Source organism: Parasteatoda tepidariorum, chromosome 7, assembly GCF_982258835.1.
Source record: "Parasteatoda tepidariorum strain Cologne lab strain chromosome 7, Ptep-v5.0, whole genome shotgun sequence".
Classification (NCBI taxonomy): domain Eukaryota; kingdom Metazoa; phylum Arthropoda; class Arachnida; order Araneae; family Theridiidae; genus Parasteatoda; species Parasteatoda tepidariorum.
The window spans coordinates 16,359,708-16,383,296 of record NC_141761.1 but is presented as its reverse complement, the minus strand read 5'-3'; the positions used below and the strand labels follow the sequence as shown (position 1 = coordinate 16,383,296).

Here is a 23,589-nt window from a genome sequence, read left to right as displayed (position 1 = left end):
CTTACCCGCACACTGACCGCAGCCAGTGATGCTTGACTTCGGTGATCTGCAGGGAACCGTGTCTTAACGACCTTACTTAACTGCGTAGTCGTTAAGTCTGCTTAACGACTTAACTGCGGGACCTTATCATTTCAGATAAATAATTAAATTAAATAATGACCGAATTATGAACGAAAAACAAAATAAGATTTAATTTCTTAAAAATAAAAAAATTTTGATATTCCATAATATATTTAGCTAATTAACAAATAATATGAAAAGAATATTTTTTAACAAAAATTATTATACTCTAATAAAAGGAAGTGTTAAATGATTTTAAAAAATGAATAAAATACGCAAACTTTTCAAATTTTTTTGTATAAACAAAGTTGATTGACTTATGTCCAAATCCAAATGACAAAAATAAATTTTGTTTTAACTTTATTTCTGAAAATAAAAGCAACAAGATTTATAAATTTAAAATCAGTAATAAAAACTCATTAAATTATTAGAAGTTTCATCCAAAAAGTTTTTAATAAATTAAAAGAAAGTAAAAAAATAACCTAACAAATTCAATTCTTCATGGGCGCCTAAATTAGATTGCCGATAATTTTCACATTTAAAAATAAAAAGTTTTTTTTAAAAAAAAACTTATCTAACTAATGAAGAAACTCTTCTTTATATATTCTTTTCAATAATAGATTGCCTTCAGGACAAGGTAACATCGGCGATCACGAAGTTAGTCCCACTGAAAATAATCTACAAGAAAAGTTACGTCAAGGAAAAAAAATGCTAAGAGGTGCGAAAAGGAACATGCGATATAACGATATGTGTTCTCAAAGATCTGATTCTACAGCTTACCAAACAAGGCCATTTCAACATAACGAAACGAACATCGTCTTCCACAGCGCTAGTCGACATCGGAACGTAAGAGAAGAGTCTTATATCGTTATCTTATATCCTTGCGTGTCTTATATCGCTATATCGTTTTGCGCTCGTTGTCTTACTCGACGGCTTAAATCAGATTTCTGATGCATCGCCTTGAATGAAAGTCGCTGTATCGTCTTGCCGATACATGCGTTAAATCGATATGTCTCGATACATCGATTTATAGCCCAGTCCTACCCCTGATATAATCTCGTTGTCAGCTCACACCATATCTGCAAATTAAAGTGCTTTCTAATATAGTATTAATATAACCAAAGCAAAATATATCAGTGCAATAATGTCAGGAGCATCAAAAAAATTTTTGAAGCGAAAAATAGAACTTATCAAACAAACAAAAAATACTAAATAAAACACATCGCGCAATATATGAATCAAGTAACAAGATTAGAAGTCTATTTTTTTACTGACATCTTGCAAAAATGATTTACAAATATTTTCATAACTAGTGCGTCAGGTTAGAAAACATCCCAGTACCCTCAATTTGTACTTCATATGTTCTATTTCTGTTTCAAAAACTCTTTTGATGCTCCTCACACTAATGAGCTGACATATTTTGTTTTGGCTATATTAATACAATATTAGACAGCCGTCTAATTTGAGGATATAATAATCGTGTGAGCTGAAAATAAGATTATATCTTTCCGTTATTTTGTTTCTTCCGTTATTTCCTTAAATTTAAGAATAAAATGTAATTATTTTTAATATATATATATATATATATATATATATATATATATAAAAGTAGAAATAGTGGGTTGGTTGTTGAAATTCTAAAGCTTAGCTAATCTGTTCAACCTAAAATCTGTAAGATTTAATCGACGTATTTATTGTTTTGTTGTGTACATTATTTGTTTGCTGAAAATTGTTATTGTATAATCATGTACGCTTATTATTATATCGTCATCATGTACGCTTATTGTTATAAATGGCTTTTTCTAGAAAAAGTCATATTACCCAATCTTAGCCCACAGGATACAGATATTCACTCTATGGAAAATCTAGAAAAACAATAATTTCAGTGAAAAATTAGCAGACATTTATATTTTATATGACAATTTTGTAAAATTATGCACGTAATTTACTTGTGGTGTAGGCAAGCCCATTATCAAGGGGAGGGGGTGGTAGAATTATTCCAGGATTCGGCACCGTTCAGGGCGTGATCAAAATTTCTTTAAAAATATATACTATGCAGAAGTTTTTTTATAAAAAGAAAATTACTGAGAATTTATATCTATATTTAAACTATAATTTTGTATAAAATGTCTTAATAAATTCTACAGAATACGAAAATAAGGCTCGTTGTTTCTTTGAGGAAGGGGCCCGTAAAACCTTTTATGTAGTTACCTCCTTTTTTCTTCCATTGCACTGCAGGTTTCGAGAATCCAGTATACACTCACATTAAAGAGTTTATGGGCAAAATTGTGTAGCAACCGATATATGTACATGACTTATTACTGGTACCTATTTTTTAAAATATTTCGAGCTTCAATAGCATCATAAGAAATAAAATTATTATTTCGTATAGCACTATTTTTTCTGTATTATTAAATATATATATATATATATATATATATATATATATATATATATATATATATATATATATATATATATATATATATATATATATATATATATATATATATATTGGGTTTTCATTTTTTTATTATTTGTTTTTAAGAAATTGAAAGGGAGATAGACAATACTTTTTTAACTACATATTATAAAGAAAAAAACTTAGAAAGCATATCTAATTTCTAAAAAAAATATTATTATGAGGCATGTTTCTCTTCTGTGAATCAGATGAAGAAAATCTCGTCCCCCTCTACCAAAGAAAAGTTGGCACTCCACTGTATGAAAATTTGTGGCCCCCTGATGGTCGACGTGAGAGTTACCTTAAAATCAGAAGTTTATTGGAACGAGAGTTAGGTTTTCTTATTTATAGCGTTGCCTACTATTTTTTTGGTTATTGTTGCTCATGCAATGGAGAACGTATTTGAAAGCGTAGCTATTGTAGCGGATATGCTAGTAAAAGATTTGGAAAACCTTAAAAAAAAGAGAAAAAAGCGTAAAATGTGGGTTCGAAAATGGATTGATCGCAGAGCTGCTTTTGGAGCTTCTACTCATTTTCTGTCTGAAGTAAGAGCTGAAGATCCTAAAACTTTTAAAAACCATCTACGCCTGAAGCCGGAACAATTTGACGAACTTTTGAAGCGAGTTGAACCGTTGATAAGGAAGGAGGATACAAGTATGAGAAAAGCTCTTCCATCGTTTGTTAAATTACAAATCACTTTGAGATATTTAGCTTCTGGTGATAATTTCTCAAGTCTTGAAGCCCTTTACAGAGTGCCCAAAAGCACAATATCCAAGTTCCTCCCGTCGGTTCTTGATGCAATTTACGAAGCACTAAAGGACTGTTTAGTGGTAAATATATATATATTTTATTTTTCCTTGATTAGAATTGATTTTAAAAGTCAAATTGCATGATCTATGATTTATATTTATTCATTTATTTTATTTTATTTGCATATAGTTCTGTCATAGTTCTTTGGTTTATAAATTCCAAAATCAATAATATTCTGCTCTAATTTTGTTTGGAATGTGCAAAATTTTCCCAACATTGGAATAAAATTGCACCTTCAAGATCAGCCGGTTGCACATAAAGTTAAAGGTTTATGGATTGTTTGAGTTTCAATTCGAATTGAAAACTTCTTATTTAGAACTGCAACTTGGAATAAAATTAGAATATCCAATTCTGTTCGCATTATCAGGGTCAATATAAATAAAAATGAAATTTATGAGGTTCGGAAGAGTTCTAAAAATTTTGAGTTTGTTAAAGAAAAATAGCGCTTCTAAGGTTTTTTTTTTCCCTCTTCTCAGGAACGTGTCTAGAATAAAAATCTTTCCCAAAGAATAACCTAAAACAAGTGAGAGACCTAAAATATGCACTAAATACAGAACCATATTTATTCTTTTATTAGGAAAAGCAATTAAATAAAAATTATTCGTAGAGGCAATCCATTGCTTTTTCTAATATGTTTTGATTGACTCTTCGTTGGCGAATAAGTTGAAGTATATCGACTTGCAACTGCAAGGCATCATCCAAAGGAAGTTGCCTCAATTGACTCGCAACATTTCTTCCAAAGTGCGTAAATTCATCCACAGGCTCTTTTTCCTTCATCTCATCACGGGCCTTGTCTGAAATTCCTTGTAAAAGAGATATGGCCTTATCCACGTGGTCAGGGACTTTTTTGGTTTTTTTCTGTATTGGTGTGGCAGTTCATTCTTCTTCATCTTCCTGTTCAGCATTCTAAATATGTATAGATATTTGTGTTTTTACTTATGCATTAGGAAAATCAGAACTGACTATATGCTTATAACAATCTGTTTAGACAATACGCAAAATCTTCACTAACTGAGTCACTATCAATAACTCTCTCTTTCCAAAAAATCGAAAAACTCAAATATGGAATTTATAAGATTCGTTGAAAAACCTAAGAGTTTAATTTCGACATTTTTAATTATAGGAATAACAGAATAACTCACAGTAATGCAGAATAACTCACTACCGCCAGGTGTTAGCCGCGAAATAGCTGATTCCGGCTCTTATGATTTGAACAGCCAAGTATGTGGAACCGCAAGGCTGTTTGTACTTGAAGGAGGCCCAAATGGTTGCCATAGTCGGTTTGTGTATTATAAACATATAGTCAGCCAGTATGTCAATGATGCTAGATAAACTCTATATCGCTCATGGGCTGCAATAGCGGCTCAACTCAAAAAAATCAAGTTTTAAGAAAAGTGGGTTTAAAGTTTTCATTGATAAGTAAAATGTTTTCGTTTGCTTAAACAAAGATTACCTTTAGGTTGAACTATAAGTTGTGCTAGTATTGCTGCTGAAAGAATGTCTATTTTCATATTTATACCTGTTCTTAGTCCAAAACTCGTGTTTTTTTAGTTGTGCCACTATTGCAGCCCATGAGCGATATATAATAACATAACGCGTATAATATTTATGTTGTCACCGAACCCATGCCGTTTCATCTTCACGTTTGGGATCAGCATTTTATGCAATTAAAAACAGAAACCAATATTCAATATGCCTTAATATAAAATTTCTGTTTTGTAGTTGTCACGTAGGCAACTAAAATCAGCTATACATATGGCAAAAATGAAAGATTGAAAGTGAAAAATTCACACTAATGAACAAAGTTCAATATTTTTTATTTTAATTATGTTTATGAATTTACGTAGCTAACAATTTGGAACTGAATTGTAATTATCTATATTAGAATAAAGGACTTAAAACTGTTGTATCTCCAAACACTAAAATTTATAAATGTCATTATTGGGAAATTATGTGCATTATTTGCTCCAAATGTAATTTCCAAAACTGATTAAAAATTATATATATCAAACCGTAATGTATATAAATTGAATGCAATGTTTGTAAGTGAAAAGTTTACATAAGTTGTATATGTTATACATTTTAAGCGCTTTACTTTTTTAAGAATACCAGCTTTCATGCCTATTTTAACTCAATAAGAATCAAATGACCGATCGAAGTGATCTGAAATTGCGAAACAATCCCAAAAGGAATTATGAAAGCAGTTCTAGGTGTTGGCAAACTCAGCAGATGAAGCCCCTTAGTGTCATGTGTTTATCCATCATCATAATATATCGTGAACATAACAGTAATTCTACGGAAAAGACAGCAACATAATTTATCTATACACAACTATAAGTTTTCCTTCTATTATTTCAGGTACCTAAAAATGAAGAAGACTGGAGAAATATCGCTGAACAATTTGATGTAAAAGCAAATTTCCCTGGTTGCTGTGGGGCCCTAGACGGAAAACACATTAATATCATTAAACCACAGCACAGTGGAAGTGATTTTTACGACTATAAAGGTAATTTTAGCACCGTATTATTAGCCCTTGTTGACAGCAACTATGCTTTTATCGCTATAGATGTGGGCAGCCAAGGAAGGGCTCATGATAGTGCTATTTTTAATGAGTCGTCATTAAAAAAGCAACTAGAAGACGGATCCCTTTGTTTTCCACACTGGGGAGTGATCCTCGCGGATGATGGCTTTGGCTTAAAAGCTTATTTAATGAAACCATTTTCTCGGCAGTCACCACTTTCAACTGAAGAGAAAATTTTTAACTATCGCCTTTCTAGGGCTCGTCGAGTAGTCGAAAATGCCTTCGGCATTATGGCGATGCGATTTCGAATTTTTAGGACTTATATCAATCTACGTCCTGATAAAGTTGATAAGGTGGTGAAAGCGACTTGTGTTTTACATAATTGGCTTCTACGCAATTATCGATCCTATGCTCCTGCTGGCGTTTTTGACACAGAAGTAGATGGCAGTGTCAAATTTGGATCGTGGAGATCAGAACCAGCTCCACAATTTGTTTCTAATATTCGTGCCCAGTGCAGCAATAACTATACTGCATTCTCTGAGGAACGCAGACGTAGTTATACCTCTTACTTTGTTAGTACTGGCGCATTAACGTGGCAAACGGATATGATTCGTTGATATATATATATATATATATATATATATATATATATATATATATATATATATATATATATATATATATATATATATATATATATATATATATATATATATATATATATATATATATATATATATATATATATATATATATATATGCATTTACTAGAAAAAATTTGGTTGTACAAATTATTCTTTCATTGTGTTATTTTTCTCCGTTCATTATGTATTCCTCATTTATTTTATTATTTTATCAATAGTTTGTTTGTCTTTACTATATTTGTAAATTACTTCATTTTTGTAAGCTACTTCATTATAGTAACTACTTAAAATATTTTGATTTAATTTATTCATTTTCTTTTTATTTAGAATTGTGTTACGTGATATTTTAATTTTTGTTATGCTATGAATACTTGAAATTGTATTACATTAACCTTATCTATCAAAAATATAGTCATTTATTAAAAATAAATACTATATTTTAAATAAAAATAATTTTTTACTAATAATTAAATTTAACTTTAATAAAATTGAAAATAAATAATAAAACAATAAATTTTTTATTTTTAACTATGTTTTTATTTACTAGCTTTTGTATCTGTAACGATGGAATCTTACAGTTATAATTTCGACCACTTTCCCAATTCGAGACTTTAATTGATCTCTGTGATCATGATAACACAAGTTAAATCGTTTCTTGACTGCTACCAACAGAATTTGTCTCAACCTTTAAGTTTTCTCCTAAGTTAGAGTTAGAGTTTCTCCTAAGTTAAGCTTGAGTTCTCAAACTTCAACTGGAGCTTTGTTCATGATGACAAAATTGTGATACAATTGTAAAAATGATGTTAAGTCCCTTTTATTGCTCGCATTAAAATTCCGACCACCATCCGACATTAAATTCTTAATAGATTACTAAAAAATAAAAAAATTATAAAAATAATCAAACTTTTACTAGTGCCATTTTTCAAATTAACTAAAACGATTCACTTTTTGGCACACTTTAAAGAAGAAAATAAGCTCTACCAGGTTGTCCGTATAATAGTGTTAAAAAACAATTTTGTAAATACATTTCATACATTAACATTTGATTAAAAAATAAACAATATATATATATATATATATATTACATAATGTTTAAAATTCATTACCAAATTCGAAAATGATTTTCTTTTCTTAATGACCGATGGAAGAAATCTATTTGCAGCGTCAAACCAGGATATTTTGGGAATGTAAACATCTTCAGCTGCAGCCCCTGTGCCTCTCGATTCCTTAATTTTCTGCAGCTCTTGTTTAAAAGCTGCTATTGATCTTGTTATTCACTTCTGTCGGTCCAACTCGGGGCATATTCATGGCTTTTGCTATTCGCAACAACGCTGAATCCCTGGCATCTTTGTTTTTATATTCTTCATGCCTGACATTCCACAAAACTTCTTCTTTCTCATAAAACTGAACAAATTCCAAAGTTTTTTGGTCATCGAATTTACTATTTCTAGCTTCCATTTTCAACTATCTATCTTGCAGTCTAATTCAAGTTTAAAAATGAATTTTGAAGAACTCGGAGATTTGTGAAAACCCTAGCGGCCGAAATATTCTCAAATACAGATATTATCTAACTTCTTTATTTTTGGCCGTGATAGTTAGGGTCGGTTTAAGAGTCTTAAAGGCCCTAAGCACATAAAAGATTTTGGTACTCCTTAAATGTAATTAAAAATATAAACACAAATAAAATAAAAAATATATTCTAAAATTAAATTAAACTAAGTTTACAAAATTAAACAGTTTTTCCAGGGTATCTTTAATGGGAATCAAATTTTTTTCATAACTCCTTGAAAACTTTTCAATGCTGAAGCTGAATTAAAACAATTTTGACAATACTATTGTTTTATTTTTAGAAAAAATTCCGTATCCTACCAGCTATTTTTTTTTTTCGTTTTAATTCTATAAAATATAACATAATTTTTTATTTAAACTTTCCGGGTGTTCCGTGATGTTTTTTAATATGCATTTTAAATTTTTCCTAAAAATTAAGTGAAAAAATTTTTTACTCACTGTCTCATATTAATATGCATAAAAAAAATTATTGAACTTTACTGAATTTTTATACAGATTAAAAAAAAAACATACAAAAGCTTAATATTGTTTAACAACGGAACTAATAATCAATAAAAATAACAAACAACTTTTTTTTTCATCTCTGAGAGTGTTGGGGAACCTGTAACGATTCTCCGTGAATTTATAAAAGTTTTATTATTACCTACAGCATTTATTATTATTTTTTACTAAGTTAACAAGCTTTCGTGTTTGCAACGATGGTAACACGCAATAGAAATTTCTACTTCTTACCGACATTGAATTGAATTTCTACTATTTACAGCACTCAAATCTTTACTTGAGTCGTTTCCTGATTGCAACAAACAGAGTTTATTACCATTTTATCGGCAAATAGGACTTATCACTAATAGATATATTGATTACTGTTTAAGTAACCGAAATTCTCCAAATTCAACCAGTGTTCTATGGACAAAAAAAGTTACGATTGCTTCCGGACCACTGAAAGCTAAGTTTATTGTCATTTTATCACTAAAGAGAATGTTTTGTTAAACATAAATAGAACCATCAAATTTCAACTGTGTCTGGAACTGGAACTCTATGTCTGATGACAATTCATATTACATCTGTTTCCTAAAAATTGCAAACCATAATTTATCTCCATTTTATTGACAATCAAAATTTATACCCTTTTCAAACATTAACAATTCTTAAATTAGAAAATATAAAATAAAAATGTAACGAACTATGTTTCTTAGGTTGACTAAAAATAAAAAGTAATAATTTTATTTTGTAACACTTACAACGAAAAATATAGGCGCATCACTTTCCAGAAATGGAGAGAGAGAGAGAGAGAAGAATTAAAATTAGTGATAATTCCATCACTAACTCTCCTGCTTCTCCTCTTTAGAAAATAATGCTTCCAACCTACTATTTCAGGAGTGGCTAAATCGATTTTTTTTCGCCCACTTGAAAAAGTAGCGTTTAAAATTTTATTTTACATCATAATGCAAAATAAAAATTTTATTGCAATCAATTAGTAATTACACTTAATTCATTTCTTACAATCAATCAAAAATATTCTACACACTTAATATGTTGAATATACAGTTAAAGCTCTGAATTAATGATAAGTTAACTTTATAATTAAATCGTTATGTGTTACTTCATTTCAATTTTTCTTCTGTGAAAATTAACGACAGAAAGTAAGTTTTGTATTTTAGCCATAGACTGATACAGCAATAGCTTTATAAAGCACATTATACTTGTATTGAACACTAATTTTAACCCTTTATCGGGCCATTTTTTCTAGTAGATGGTTAAAAAATTTTAAATTTTATCTACTTTAAAGTAAATTAAAAAACTAATTTTATTTAAGTAAGCCTATAAACTTATAAATTTGGTCATTATTAAACATAAAAATCTAAATTTAGTGTTTATAACTATAAATAAACTCGTTAAAAAAGGATCAAATAAAGGAAAGCGTAACGCACAAGAGAAAATATCAGAAGAGAAAATATCAGAAGGTTGCGTGTTCACATCACGTCCAAAGGTCACCAATGTGGGTCTAGTAGTTATAGACGATGTCAACCTTCATCTATGAAAAGGTACCCCGACATAGAGTAGAGTTAACATGTCTTATATACTAGTGTATTGTAGTTATAATTTTGTAGTTATAATTTTGTAGTGGTAGATACGCTACAGTACTCCCCCACCAGAATTATAGCTGTGATAGAATTCGATGAATGGATACCACTAGTTGAATCATTGCTGTTTTTGTGCGAAGCCGGGAGAGCTGTATTAAGATCACCGTACTTTTTGAGTGCTGAATGTGAGAGGTGTATTAACTTCACGGTCGTAATCGCTCCTGTGTTGCCTTTAGCAGTCGAGTGTATACACGTTGTACGTTGTGCGTGATTGAAACTGAGTAGCAACAGCGGTAGGACGTGGATGATGTTGTAGTCGCAAGTAGCAAGTCAACTATTCAATGTGGACCATCCAACGAAGTAGGCGTTACTGTTGATGTAGGCGTATTCATATCGAAGTGGACGTTGCTGCCAAAGTAGGAGTGTTCACATCACGTCCGGGTCACCACTTTTAGGTCCCCGTGTCTTCGAGGGTCTATTGAGCGTTATGCATAAAGAAATAAATATCATTCATACATAAACTAAGTTTATTAACTAAAACAAGAACACAACCATCTGATCTGCCAGCCGAGAATGTAAAGTAAAGCTGAAAAAATGAAAAACCAAATTACAACTACAGTTGTCAACTGAACGTTGCCAACGGTGTTAAATAAACTTAAAGCTTTAAATAAAGCTAGGTGGGGCTGGATCTATAGCTCACCATAAGCCCCCCCCCCATCTTGGTTTGACTTCTTGATATCACGCTAACCTATACTGTTACCTACATTTATGTAAGCAAAGCATTCAATTATTTGTATTATTTTCTTATATTTTCTGAAGTTATCAGCAGATGACAGCTCAAATTATGGGTGGAGAAATATCTTCTCATCGACTTCTAAATATTAATGAAATTGATGGTAAGTATGCTTACTATGGCCTTATAAAGGGTTAATATAAATTCACAAATAATCATAAAAGGAGCTTAACGGGAAAAAATATCAGTTTTATTTATTTATATTTTGTTTACATAATCTGTTGGCAAAACAAAACGATTGTTGTTTGCATGTCGGTCTGACTACGGCAACGCGAGGATAATAATTATTATAAAAAGGCCACATGCAAGATAGAGGCAATTTAGTTATAATTAATTAGAAAAGTTATATTTCCACACTCTAATAATAGATTTTAAATTTAAAAAAACAACTGTTATCATTTGCATTGATACAACAATCAATTGCAACAGATCAACTTTTAAATTAATTGTTAAAATAACTTAATTTAACTAGTATTTTTTATTGCGTTTAGGATCTTTAATCCATATAAATAATGTAATATTATTTTGAAAATTTTCATATTGTTCAATTATAATTTTAAGGATGGATTAGAAATGTTTTAATACATTAATATAATATGCTGTTTTTTTTATATAAAACAATATATTATAAATTATATTTCACTAAAACAGTAAATTTTCATTTTAACAGTTCACTCCACAATTCAATCTTACAGCTACTCTTTTTTTAACTGTTTCCTACGCTTTTTATTTAAAGAAAATGTAAAGCGTCACTGTAGTAATTGATAAAGTTATTAAAATGAAAATTATTAAATTTAATCTATTAAATTATTAAGAAATAACACACACACACATAAAGCTTGTTAAATTAGCTGACTTTGAACAGTCTATTTTTTAATTTACACTAAACTGGTTTTAATTATATTCAAAATAGTACTGATGGAAATTTTAACTCTAATATAGAATTGGAAGTTTTTTGTCAAATGAATTAAATAAAAAATTTAATCATGAAAATAAAGATTTAAAAAAAACTGCAGCTGATATGTTCAATATTTTTAAAAAATAAAAACTTCTAAATCTGTGCCCCATAACATGAAGAAGGAGAAAAAAAATAGAGAGAATTTGAAAATCGATTCGATGTTTTCTAAGAAAGGGCGTGCACAAAATAAAAAATTTGACACCCCGAATAACTTTTCATTAAATAATCAGATTTTCCCGTATGTGATAGTGGGTCAAATCTTAAATGCTCTTTGCTGATTAATTCAAACGATGTTTTAATTATACAATAAATTACGAATTCAGACACAGAAACGTACTCTCTCTCAAAAACATGGCTTATTTTTGCTGATATATAATTCTGACCCTCAAAATATGGATGTTATGGCTGGAAAATATGGTCTCAAAAGGTTACATAAGAGGGCAGTCTAAAGTTTCTCTTAACCTAAATTTCACCCTTTTTGCGTATTCCGCTAAATCTCGAGATATTTTTATGGAATCAAAAGATTATTTTGTATGCACTTATAAAATTAATTAATCCAAAAATAATTTGATTTATAAATAGTTTTTATAATTATTTTATCTAATAGTAGACGAAAAATTTCTCTCTTGTAATATGTACAAGTTCTTACATCATTATTAAAGTATGTAATTTTAAATATCAGTGTACAAAATTTGAATAATGTCTGAGTTAATAAATTATAAAAAAGTCATGTATTTAAAACTTCATTTCTCGAAAACTATTCCACCAATTTCATTTAAATTTTGTATTTTTTCATTTAAAATTACAAACTTAACCATAATATCTTACAATTTAAATTCCCGTCATTAGATGAAATGCATTATAATACTAAATATTTTACAAGAAATTATATTCGAATAAAGGAATTTTATAATTGTGTACAAAAACCATTTTGATTCCGCTTGTCAATTTCTCGAGATAAAGAATTAAGATAAAAGGGTTCAAACTTTTAATCGCTCTCCTGTATAAATTATTGGAACAATATTTTTCAGATTGTGGTTAACCAGACCATATTTCAAGAGTCAAAATACCAAATCTGTTGAAAAAATTTAAAAAATAAAATATTTTTATTCTGAAAAAGTGCTTTTTTTTGCTGATTTCATCACTTTAAACGTCGTTAACATCAATTAATTAACATAATTAAGGTTAAGTTCATCTTCGTCAATCTTAAGCAGACTATATCGAATATATATGTTCTGTAATACACGGTGTCCCAGGATTATTGGAGAAAACTTAAAGGTTGGTAAGAGGCATCACAAGGATCAAAAATTACATAGCTACCCGTGGTCGGAAACGTCATGGGATTGGGAAAGAAGTATGATAAGTGAAACAAAATAACACAAGACTAAGATCTTCTGAGATGTTTATTGGTTAAAGATATTACATGTGTTGTGGTAGATAAGTGAAAATGTCACCATCACTGCTAACGATGCATGCGTTCACACCATCAGGCCAGGGATCGGGGAACTTGTAAAAGAGTAGCCGATTCTTTCAACCAGATCCATTTCAGAATCCACAGGTGTCACGTACACAGCATTTTCCATTGCATACCAAAGAAAGAAATCCATGCTGCTTAATCGGGAAATGCTGCTTATTTCGGGAAAAACTTGAAATCAGGTTCTCGCTTGCATCTTCGAATCGACAAAAGCAATTCTTTACGTGTAGTGTGAATGGTCCTTGGATTGCGTGAAAATAGGCTTTACTTAATATTGTGACAGAATTCTTACGCAAATTATGTATATAAAAGTATGAAAGGTCAGTTTCTCTCATTTTCTTCAACACACATGTCTTCTGTTGTGTTTAAGTTTAAAAAAAAACTAAAACTTTGTCTGTACTTAATTGTAACCATCATAATCAATTCATGATCTAGCTATTTCTCTGCATGAAAAAAAAAAAAAACCTCTTTTAACGCTTTTGCAAAATTGACCCTAATCAATTTTAGTATTCTCTCCCGGATGTACGTCATGGATGACAATCAATTACCGATACCCACAATTGGCACAATTATCGCTGTTTGAATCAAAGTAGAAATTAAAGTTGAACACCCTTCAAAGTAAATTACGTCACATCAAAGTAAGAGACAATTACAAATACAGGGAACTTTTCATATATTTATTTAATTTTAAAAACAATAATTTTCCTCTTTTCATTAATAGAATTACAGGGTTGGTTAAACTGCTTGTATAAATGTCTAATAAAATATGATTTTATTTTTTAAACTTCATTAAATAATTTTAAAATTGGAAAGAAATTTTAAATTCACAGAGGCCGAGATTATTCATTTGATATATCATACTCTCAACAACAGTGCGTGACTTTTTTCCCCTTCGCATTTTCCCTTTTCCCTAAAATTTCGCGGTTCCCATTTTTGTTTTATTTACTTTTATGACTTACTTTGATTGCGCGCGCCTACTTTGATCAAAGTACTTTGATCGTGTCAACCCGCCTGAAGCCATTTTCTGTATTTGGCTGCGCGGGATTTCATATTTTATCATTATGAATGCTTTAATTACAGGTGATTCTTATTAATTAAAGATTTATAATATTAGTGTATGTTTCATAGCAGTATATAAAAAATTACATGAAATTTAAAAAAGATTAATGAATTTTATTAAATATCTATGAATACCACGCTTTAGATTTTAAAGTAAATAGTTTGTTTCTCCTCTATATGTAAAATTTATGTATTTTAAGAAAATCGTTATAAAAAAAAATTCATTTATCTAAGTTTTTCTCTGCTTCCTTAGAAATCCTTGGTGTGATCTGTCGAAAATGTGTGAAGCAGTTTAGTAATGAAATTTCATTTAGTTAAATTACTTAATTTATGTTTATTTTAGTGACATAATACAGAGGTATCTTTTTTTTCTAGGAAATATATTGCTAATTAAAATTTATTTTATATAGAAAGCTTAATATTTAATTTTCTTAAAAATAGTGAAGAGTTTTTTGATCATGTCTAAAATAATTTGTTTCAATTTTGTTGAAAACTAATCTAAAAAAAAATTCTGAGAGAAATGGAACAAATTTTGATAATATTTATCATTTTCATTCACAGTTACTGCATTCATTATTATTCTTTTAGGTTGTCTTAACTATTGAATAAATTATGAGCATGCATACTTTTAAAAAAAGATTTTATTCTGTATGTTTCACATTTATGTGCAAAACAATTTGTACTCAGTAATTTGTTTTATTTAAATACATAATACAAATACTATAATAAATTAGAAGATAATTCAGATTAGCAAGAAATCTTTATTGGATATTAATATGAAATTGAATTTTTTCAATTATTTAACTTCTCAAACTATATCTATAATTGTATTTTTTTCATTAACCTAAGATTTTTAACAGTTTACGTATAAATGGACAATGTAAAGCAAACCTTTCATATTTCTTCTTTCTCTTCATAAAATACAAACTAATAAAATACTTTGTTATTTTTTTTACTAGGTGATTCCCTGGAGAAGTATTTAGCTAATTACTTAAATGCTGAATGAAAATGGGATATCGATGTTTGCACACCCTGGAATCGGTGTGGACAAATTAAGTGTGCAGTTGTGAAGGGACGATAGTGTTTTTGTCTTAATTCATGTTGGTAAGTTGAAATGTAATTTATTTACATATTCAATGATTATGTATCTAAACCATTTGTTGGCATTGTTTGTATCTTGTGTAACTATTCTAATTCAGATACTGATTTTTTTTTCAATATTACTCATGGTTGTGCTATAAAATAATTTATTTTGCTTTTCTTAAAAATTAAGGAACTAATGATGTGCAATTGGGTACAGGGTTGGGTTTTTGACGTCAAAAAGTGGTTTTTGACATGACAAGGGTATAATACTGGTTTAAACCGTCAAAAATGTCAAAAACTGAAGTTTGCCAAGAAAATATATAAACTTCAAAACTACCAACAGTTGCCATGCATCATATTGAAATTTAATTATACTATAGGTAATCAGCAGGTTTTAAGATATTTTTTAATTAAAATTAAGGTAAAATAACAGATTTAAAATCTCAGAAATTTATATTCAAATGCATGTGCAGAAAAATTTTGCACAAAAATTGTTTAAATATTTATATTTAAAAAATTTTTTTCTTTCTTTTTGATACTTAAGAAAATTAAAAGTTTATTACTATGCATTTTTGACATATAAAGAACATATAACTAATATTTATAAGGAACTTACAAGTTATGTTGATATAAGATACAAGTGTATAAAAATTTTTTTTTAATGTTATACCGAATATCTTTATTATCCAGTATGTTAATTTGAATTTAAAAGTAGTTATATTTATGAATAATGATAAATATAATTCATATTGTTTATTATATTTATTTATAATTATTACACTTATCATTTTAAAACAATTTTTATCTCTTAATTTTTTTTTCTCCACTTGTATTAAGAATACAAATAATGCATATCTTGAAAGTAAGAAGTAATTATTCAACAGCTGAATATTTAGATATTCAACAAAACTATATCGTATTCAGCAAAATGAAATTCACAAGTATTTGGATAAACTAAATTTTCAGCATAGTAAATGAATAGGCTGAATATACTGTAAATCGACACTAACTACTCTGTGTATTTAACAGAAAGCACTTAAATTTGTATTGTCTTATGTTAAAAAGATTATTAAGAAGATTTAAAAGAATATTAAAAAGATTTTTCTTTAAAAGAAGATGTCTAATGTACAAAACTGCTAATGTTTATCTTTAAAAATGTCTAATTTTTAGTATAATCTATACTATACACTAAATTTGGTTATAAATAAATTTCTTAATAATATCACTGCAGATTTTCAATAACACATGAAAATGAATACATAATATTACAAAAGATGTGAGTTTTAATAACACATGAAAATGAATACATAATATTACAAAAGATGTGAGTTTTCAAAAGTACAAGATTTTGGTTACTATTCAAAATATAAGTGTTTCTTGAAAATTTAAAATTTATTTTTTCTAGAACATATTTAGAAACGTGACGGTTTAAACCATGGTTTAAACTGTCACATGTCAAAAACCTGCCAACCCTGATTGGGTACAATGCCCAACTTTAAAAAACTGGCTTTTGTGGTTAATAAAATTTGTGGGGTTATTGGTGAGATTTTGTTTGTTGATCTGTGGAAGAATAATTCTGGGCAGCCAGCCGCCAGGAACTAAAAAAAAAAAAGAGAAGGGAACTCGGAAGGTATAACTCGTAACCACCCCCAAGCAACTATCTACAAGTGTTTTGTTGTTTTTTTTATTAAATTTGCAAGTTTAAAATCTGTTGAACACCTTGGCGATTGTAGTTGGCTCGGCGGATCACAATACAGAAATATTCCTGAGTTGTTTTTCTCGAACGAAGAGTTTAGAAATTTCTCATGCTGAAAGATCAGCGTATGCATCAACATTTTGTTAATCTTGAAAACGTCACTATAAAGCGATTCAATGAAGTAATTAAAACTTTGTGAATTTTACTTTGGCTAATGTTCTGTGAATCAGCTTTATCTGTGGATGACTGTATTGGATAAGATCACATACATTTAAACTGCCAGGATCATATTCAACTGGCAAACATCTTTGAAGAATGCATGGCAAAGTTGCTAAAAAAGGAAGTGTATTTATTTTAACACAACTTTATAAACTAATTATATGAAAATATTGTAATCTTGTCTTGACATTTAGCCAGATAACCAGAACTCAACCCATACAAATAAGAAAGAGTAGTCACAGTCAGAAGTCTGTTTAGAAGAAATTTGGGTCCGTTAACGAACTATTCACAAAATATCTTTTCATAAAAACTTGACATTTCACAAAATAATTTATCTTTTACTCAAACTCTTCACAAATTCGTTTATCTTCATTATTGTTTTGTTAATCCAGTAAACCCTTCCCAGGAGGGGGGGGGGAGAACGACAGGTGTAAACGAAATAAATTTTGTCTTCGACAGACGTTCTTCCTTTATTCGTCCGAAATGAATATTCTGCATTCAGCAGTATAGGCAAAATACCAAATATTTGTATGTTGCATCTCTAATTTAGTAGCAGCAATTGCTGTTTATTTTTTAAATTTTAATTTTTTTAATTATAATTTTACAGTGTTGGGCAGGGTTTCCGCTACGGTAGCTTTTTTCGCAAAATGCGAAAAGACCCCTCAAAAATGCTAAAATTCAACAAAGCATTTTCGCATTTTTGCTAAAGGATTTTACTAAAATCCATTTTAAAAAAAGCTTCCGCGAAAAACCATGACGCTAACATCCATGAAAAAAACTTGATCAACAACTTGTACATTAGCTATTCTTTGTCACCTAACTTACAGTACTTGTTTGATGTAAAGTAATTTTATAAGCCTAATGGCATTTTAGCATTTTGCTAAAACTTTTTTTCAGATTTTAGCTTTTTTGCTAATGAATTTTTAGACTCAGCTTAAACCCTGGTGTTGGGCATTATCTTGTAAGTCTTTACAATTTAAAAACTCCTTGAAAAAGTTTTTTTTTTGCAATAACAGACCCTATTTGCACTAATTCACAAAAGCAGGACCCTGGTTGAAAGAATGTGACCTAACATTTATTTTATATTCACAAATTACGAGTAATTTTTTCTCAATTTTGCAAATACGAACCTTTCACAAAATGTCTGGACAGATCCCTGACAGTACTTGAACAGATTTAGTACTATGATGCTGTAAAGAAAAATATTCAGAATGTATTCAGTAGAGAGTGTTATTTTCTAATATTCTTATCTGTGCTACTTTACACAATGCAGAAAAATGTTTAGATGCAATAGATTATTTTATGACTAATTCTCTCTCTCAATGATTCTGATTCTACCCTTAAAGGACAGGGGGAAGATTGTTTAGAACATTGTCCCTGAATTATAAATACCCTTCCACTTTAAACGCCTTTGGTAAAATATACTAAATGAATAATGCTAATAACACTAATGAATAATGCCCATTGCTATTTCAAAATAGCAATGGGTATAATGTTCAACACTAAAAGAGATTATAAAAAATTTTTCGATTGCACGGAGATTACTCTAATTCTATTCTTTGTTAGCTTGAATGAGATGTAGACTCAACAGAAGCTAATACGAGTGCCTCAGTTAGTATCTTTCTCTATTATTACTATAATGTTTTTTGTTTTGATTATTCCGAGAATTGTATATTATTAACAGTGGCATTTTACCTTAATCGTGAGTTTTTTCCCCCAACTGTATTGTTATAGTACGGATTGTTTACTGTTAGTACAGCACTGTTTATAAATTATTACAGTATTAGTAGAATAATTGAAGTCAATGAATTAAATGATCTTTTAATGTTTATCAGTATTTGTCTTTAATCAAACTCTGGTTAAGAAAAAGACAGTGCCCCACCAGTTAGTATATTCCTCTTTTATTAAAAAATTAATAATATATATTTTTTTAATTTGATTATTTCAAAAATATTTATTACTTTTGTTTTTATCAGTGGCATTTATTGCATTCTAAATAAAAATTAATTTGTGATTTTATTTTTTTTTTTCTTGAAAAAGGTTTAGAAAATAATATTCATTAAGGAACTGGTGATGTCGTCAGAATTTAGATGATTAGATACTAAAAAACTGGGAACAGTGCTATCAAACCTGAACAATGGACAAACACATCAACATGTACTGGCTCATCATTAAAAGTCAGCGTGGGGATAACACAACATGCACATTCCATGATCCATCATGGACTCGTGCCTTTAAGAAGCCTACGTGACTGTCTCTAGGGTAAACGGTGACTCAACAGTGCACACACCAACTGAACAATTGGCTGTGGGGTCATTTATGTTGTGTAAAGAAAATATAATAAAATCTGTGCTGTGACTAACTATTAAATGCTGTGATGTAATGTCCTGTGATTGTCTTGTTCTTAAAGCCATTAGTCTTTATATGTAAACCCTGATTGATGCTGCAATAGAAATATTAAATAATATTAATCAGACACTTTCCCTCTCTTTCAGATGTAAGTAACCTGACTAAATTGGGGATCTGCAAAAAGAAAAAATCGAGCAACAAAGCTAATGTTGCAATAATTTACACTCCTTTTTTATGTCTTGATTTTAAAGTGACAGATGTGTCAAATCCCCGAGTATGAGTTTGAGTGATGCTTCCACCCAAAAGAGTTGTGAGACCACTCTGAAAGTGTCGCAAGTATGCCATATGCGTGGAAAAAGATGGATATGCCAGATTTAATAATAATAAAAAAATTTCTGTTAATCTGTGCTTATAACTTAAAACTTATACTTCTGTGCTAAATGTTCTTTCACTCTGTAATTCAAATTGATTCAAACTAATGTATGCAATCCTTCATTAGATTCACAATTTGAAGAGTTGTGCTTTTATCTATATACTTAACCATTGGTTGAAATCTTAACAAGGTATCTTGATTACAATATTAATTTGAAGCAACTTGTTCTCTTCTAGCTTTTGCCTGGATTCTGCTGATGATTCATGTTTGTCCCGGGGAATGGTCTCACAGCATTGTCTGCTTAAAGCTTTTCTGTGAGATATATTTACCAGGACTTGATTTTCTACAATGGTTTATGCAGAGTCTCATTTAGTTTGAAGAATATCTCTGTACCGTAACAAGATAACATTTCAGTCATTGATTTTGCTATATGTATTAAATATAATTGTATATTTTTTAAATTCATGAAAATAATTAAGCTCTTTATTTTCCGGCACGGTTGTCAGTTATTAATATAACTGAAGTCTTTGATTGGATTCTGATCCACTGTAGAATTTTAAAGTAACACGATTTCTATTTTTTTATCTAGAAAAATGCTTTTATTTTACAGCTGGCTAAGCAGACAATAGCATAGCTGCCAACTGTTCAGAATTTTTCGGATTTGTTCCTAATTTTTAAATCCAATCTGATATTTTTATAAAAATTCTGAATTTTCATAAAATTTTTGATTTTAAACCAATCCTTTTTTCTGATTGCCACAAGCATGCATCCTGTGATTATTGTGCTAAAGTAATTTTTAGTAGCTTTTTATTGGAAAATATTATTCCAATAGCTGTCTGTTGCTGATTATTTCATTAAATTATTATTTTTTGGAAATTTTTTTTTTGTAGTATTTAAACACTTGCATCAGAAATATTTGTTTATGATGTAGATTATTATTTACCAGTGTTTTATAATTTGGAGATAAATAATTATATATTAATAGGTAATGTTTGTTTTTAATATATTATACCGGTATTCCTAATTATAAAACATTAATATTATAAGTTTCCCACAAAAGATAGTGTTTATAGTTTTGTTTTACTAATTTACATATTTAAATATATGTCTATTAATGTTATGATTTAATAATTAAATTTTTATCTTACTCTCGTAATTAGTGCGTATAATTTTGTCGCATATAGTGTTCCTCATTTTTGATTCCTAAGGTTGGCAGCTGTGCAATAGTTATAAAGAAAGACTTAGCTGCTCTTTTTCTCAGGATGATGCCACTGATAGTGGTCATAGACCTTATATGATTGCATCTGCAAGCACCTTCATAGAGTCAAGCTAGCTACCATACTCTGTCTATTGTGTAAGAAAAAAAACAAATATACGTGCTTCAAATTCTCAGATCCAACTTGAATAATTTTTTTTTCTTCCTTTTTTATACTTTTTACATATGCTGTACTCTTACCACTAAAAATAAATATATTCAAAAGAAAATTTATCTCATTTATTTATTCTTTCTTGAAGATGTATATCAAGAGAAAGATACTATTTTATAGTACATATGTATCCAAGGTGCTACTACTATAACACTGCAACTATTTCAGTTTAAATGAATCTCAAGTTAGAATTTAATGCTACTATATTTAATTAAAATTTTGAAAATACGTCCAATAGTACGTTTAGAAGTTATTTGACTAAAATATTGATAAGTATTGTACAAGGGCTAGCTCTTGACCTGAGAAAAAAACAAGAGTTTCGGGAAACGAAAAGCGTTAGTTAACTTATTTTTAACAAACTGTGATTCAACTTTTTTTTATTTTCAACTAGCTGAATATCCACTCTTCGAACAGGATTAATAAAATCAAAAAAACAATAACTCGGTACTGAACAACCCAATGAAATCGTGAACAAAACTGAACGGTATATACTGACAAAATTAATAAGCAAAAACATAACAAAACCTGTTTTTTGTTGTTCAGCCCATTAAAATTGAGATTAACTGTATTCAACATTATTAGGCATACTATCGAAATTAACCATTAACTTGGAATTTTTGTAAATAAGTAATTTTTTTAATTTATATAATAGGAATTACCCGTATTAATTAAGCATCATTGGCGACAATAATAGTATGGCGCTTGTTTACGATTAATCTATACGAATAAGTACCTGAACTCCATAAATGTTGCTTTTTGTAACATAATGGCTTACTTTTTAGTATTTCAATATGCATCTATTACATTACTTAAATGAACTGAGCGTCAGCATTAACACTTTGACTCAGAATTTTCATTAAATATATTTTTTTTCATTATTTCTTTTTATTTATTCATGTCAGGATAGGTGAGAAATAAATTTAGAAGTTTAATAATATTTGGTGAGATGAAATATAACGTGAAACACCATGTCTTTTCCTGCATAAAAAGTCAAATATTTCAAACGCGGTTCACTTCCAAACAATTTAACTAATATGCAGTTATTTAAATCTTAGCGAAACAGTTATTTATAATTGAAACTTCTTTAATTTACAAAATCATTAATACATTTTCGAATATGAATCAAAAAAAGATTTTTCCAAACTAATTATTTTGAATTTTATATTTCAGTAAAATATATAATTCCGTAATCTAACAAATATTTTTTATCAGCTGTTTGACTTTTTATTTTTAAAGAGAGAATACCAAAAAAATATATATATTCTTACTAGGAATTAAAAGGCCAGAGAAAAAGAAAAGAGGGACAGCGGTTAATAAAACTGAAGTAATTTTCTACGTTTTTCCTAAGCAAATTAGTACCACTTTCCCATTAATTTTGCCTTTCATTGCAAAAGAATTTTTTTTTAATTTTAATTACCGCTGTTTATAAATTATTTACTATACCGAAACACATTTTGACAGACGTGACAAATTAAATACGTGATTTCAGATAACTTTAGAGATAATTTGGTGACATATTGCTACCGCGTAAATTTTTTTTTCATTGTTGTTGTTTACGTCGCATTAAAGCTGCTCAATGGGCTATTGGTAACGGTCTGGTAAACATTCCTGACAATCATCTGAAGACATGCCATCACAATTTTGAACTCTGCCGAGGTGAGGCTCCCTTCGCTTCGATAGACCGACGACATGCGCCTGAAGTCAAGTACTTACGTATAACATTTTAACGAGAACCAATACCTCATACCCTCGGTCACTTCACAGATTGATCCAAGTAGTTTTTCACCCGCACTCTGACAGCGGCCAGATATGCTCGACTTCGGTGATCTGCTGAGAACGTGACAACAATCAGTCAATTGCGGAACTGTTGTTGATTGAAATTATGACGTAGCGAGAAAAAAAAACTAAATAAAGTACAAGCAATAACTCTTTTTTATTGTTATTAAATAGAGCTATAAAGTATCGATGATGTTATCTTTAAGATTTTTGAGGAAACAACGGCTAAGGCT

The 23,589-nt window shown here is 29.3% G+C and overlaps 1 long non-coding RNA gene across 1 annotated transcript; it reads left to right on the top strand.

The window, feature by feature from the left end:
- The first annotated feature begins 13,836 nt into the window (after positions 1-13,836).
- On the top strand, positions 13,837-20,988 carry LOC139425383 (uncharacterized). The gene is made up of 3 exons (XR_015435367.1): positions 13,837-14,454; positions 15,393-15,537; positions 19,927-20,988. It is a non-coding gene; the product is annotated as an uncharacterized LOC139425383 (long non-coding RNA).
- Positions 20,989-23,589: the final 2,601 nt, after the last annotated feature.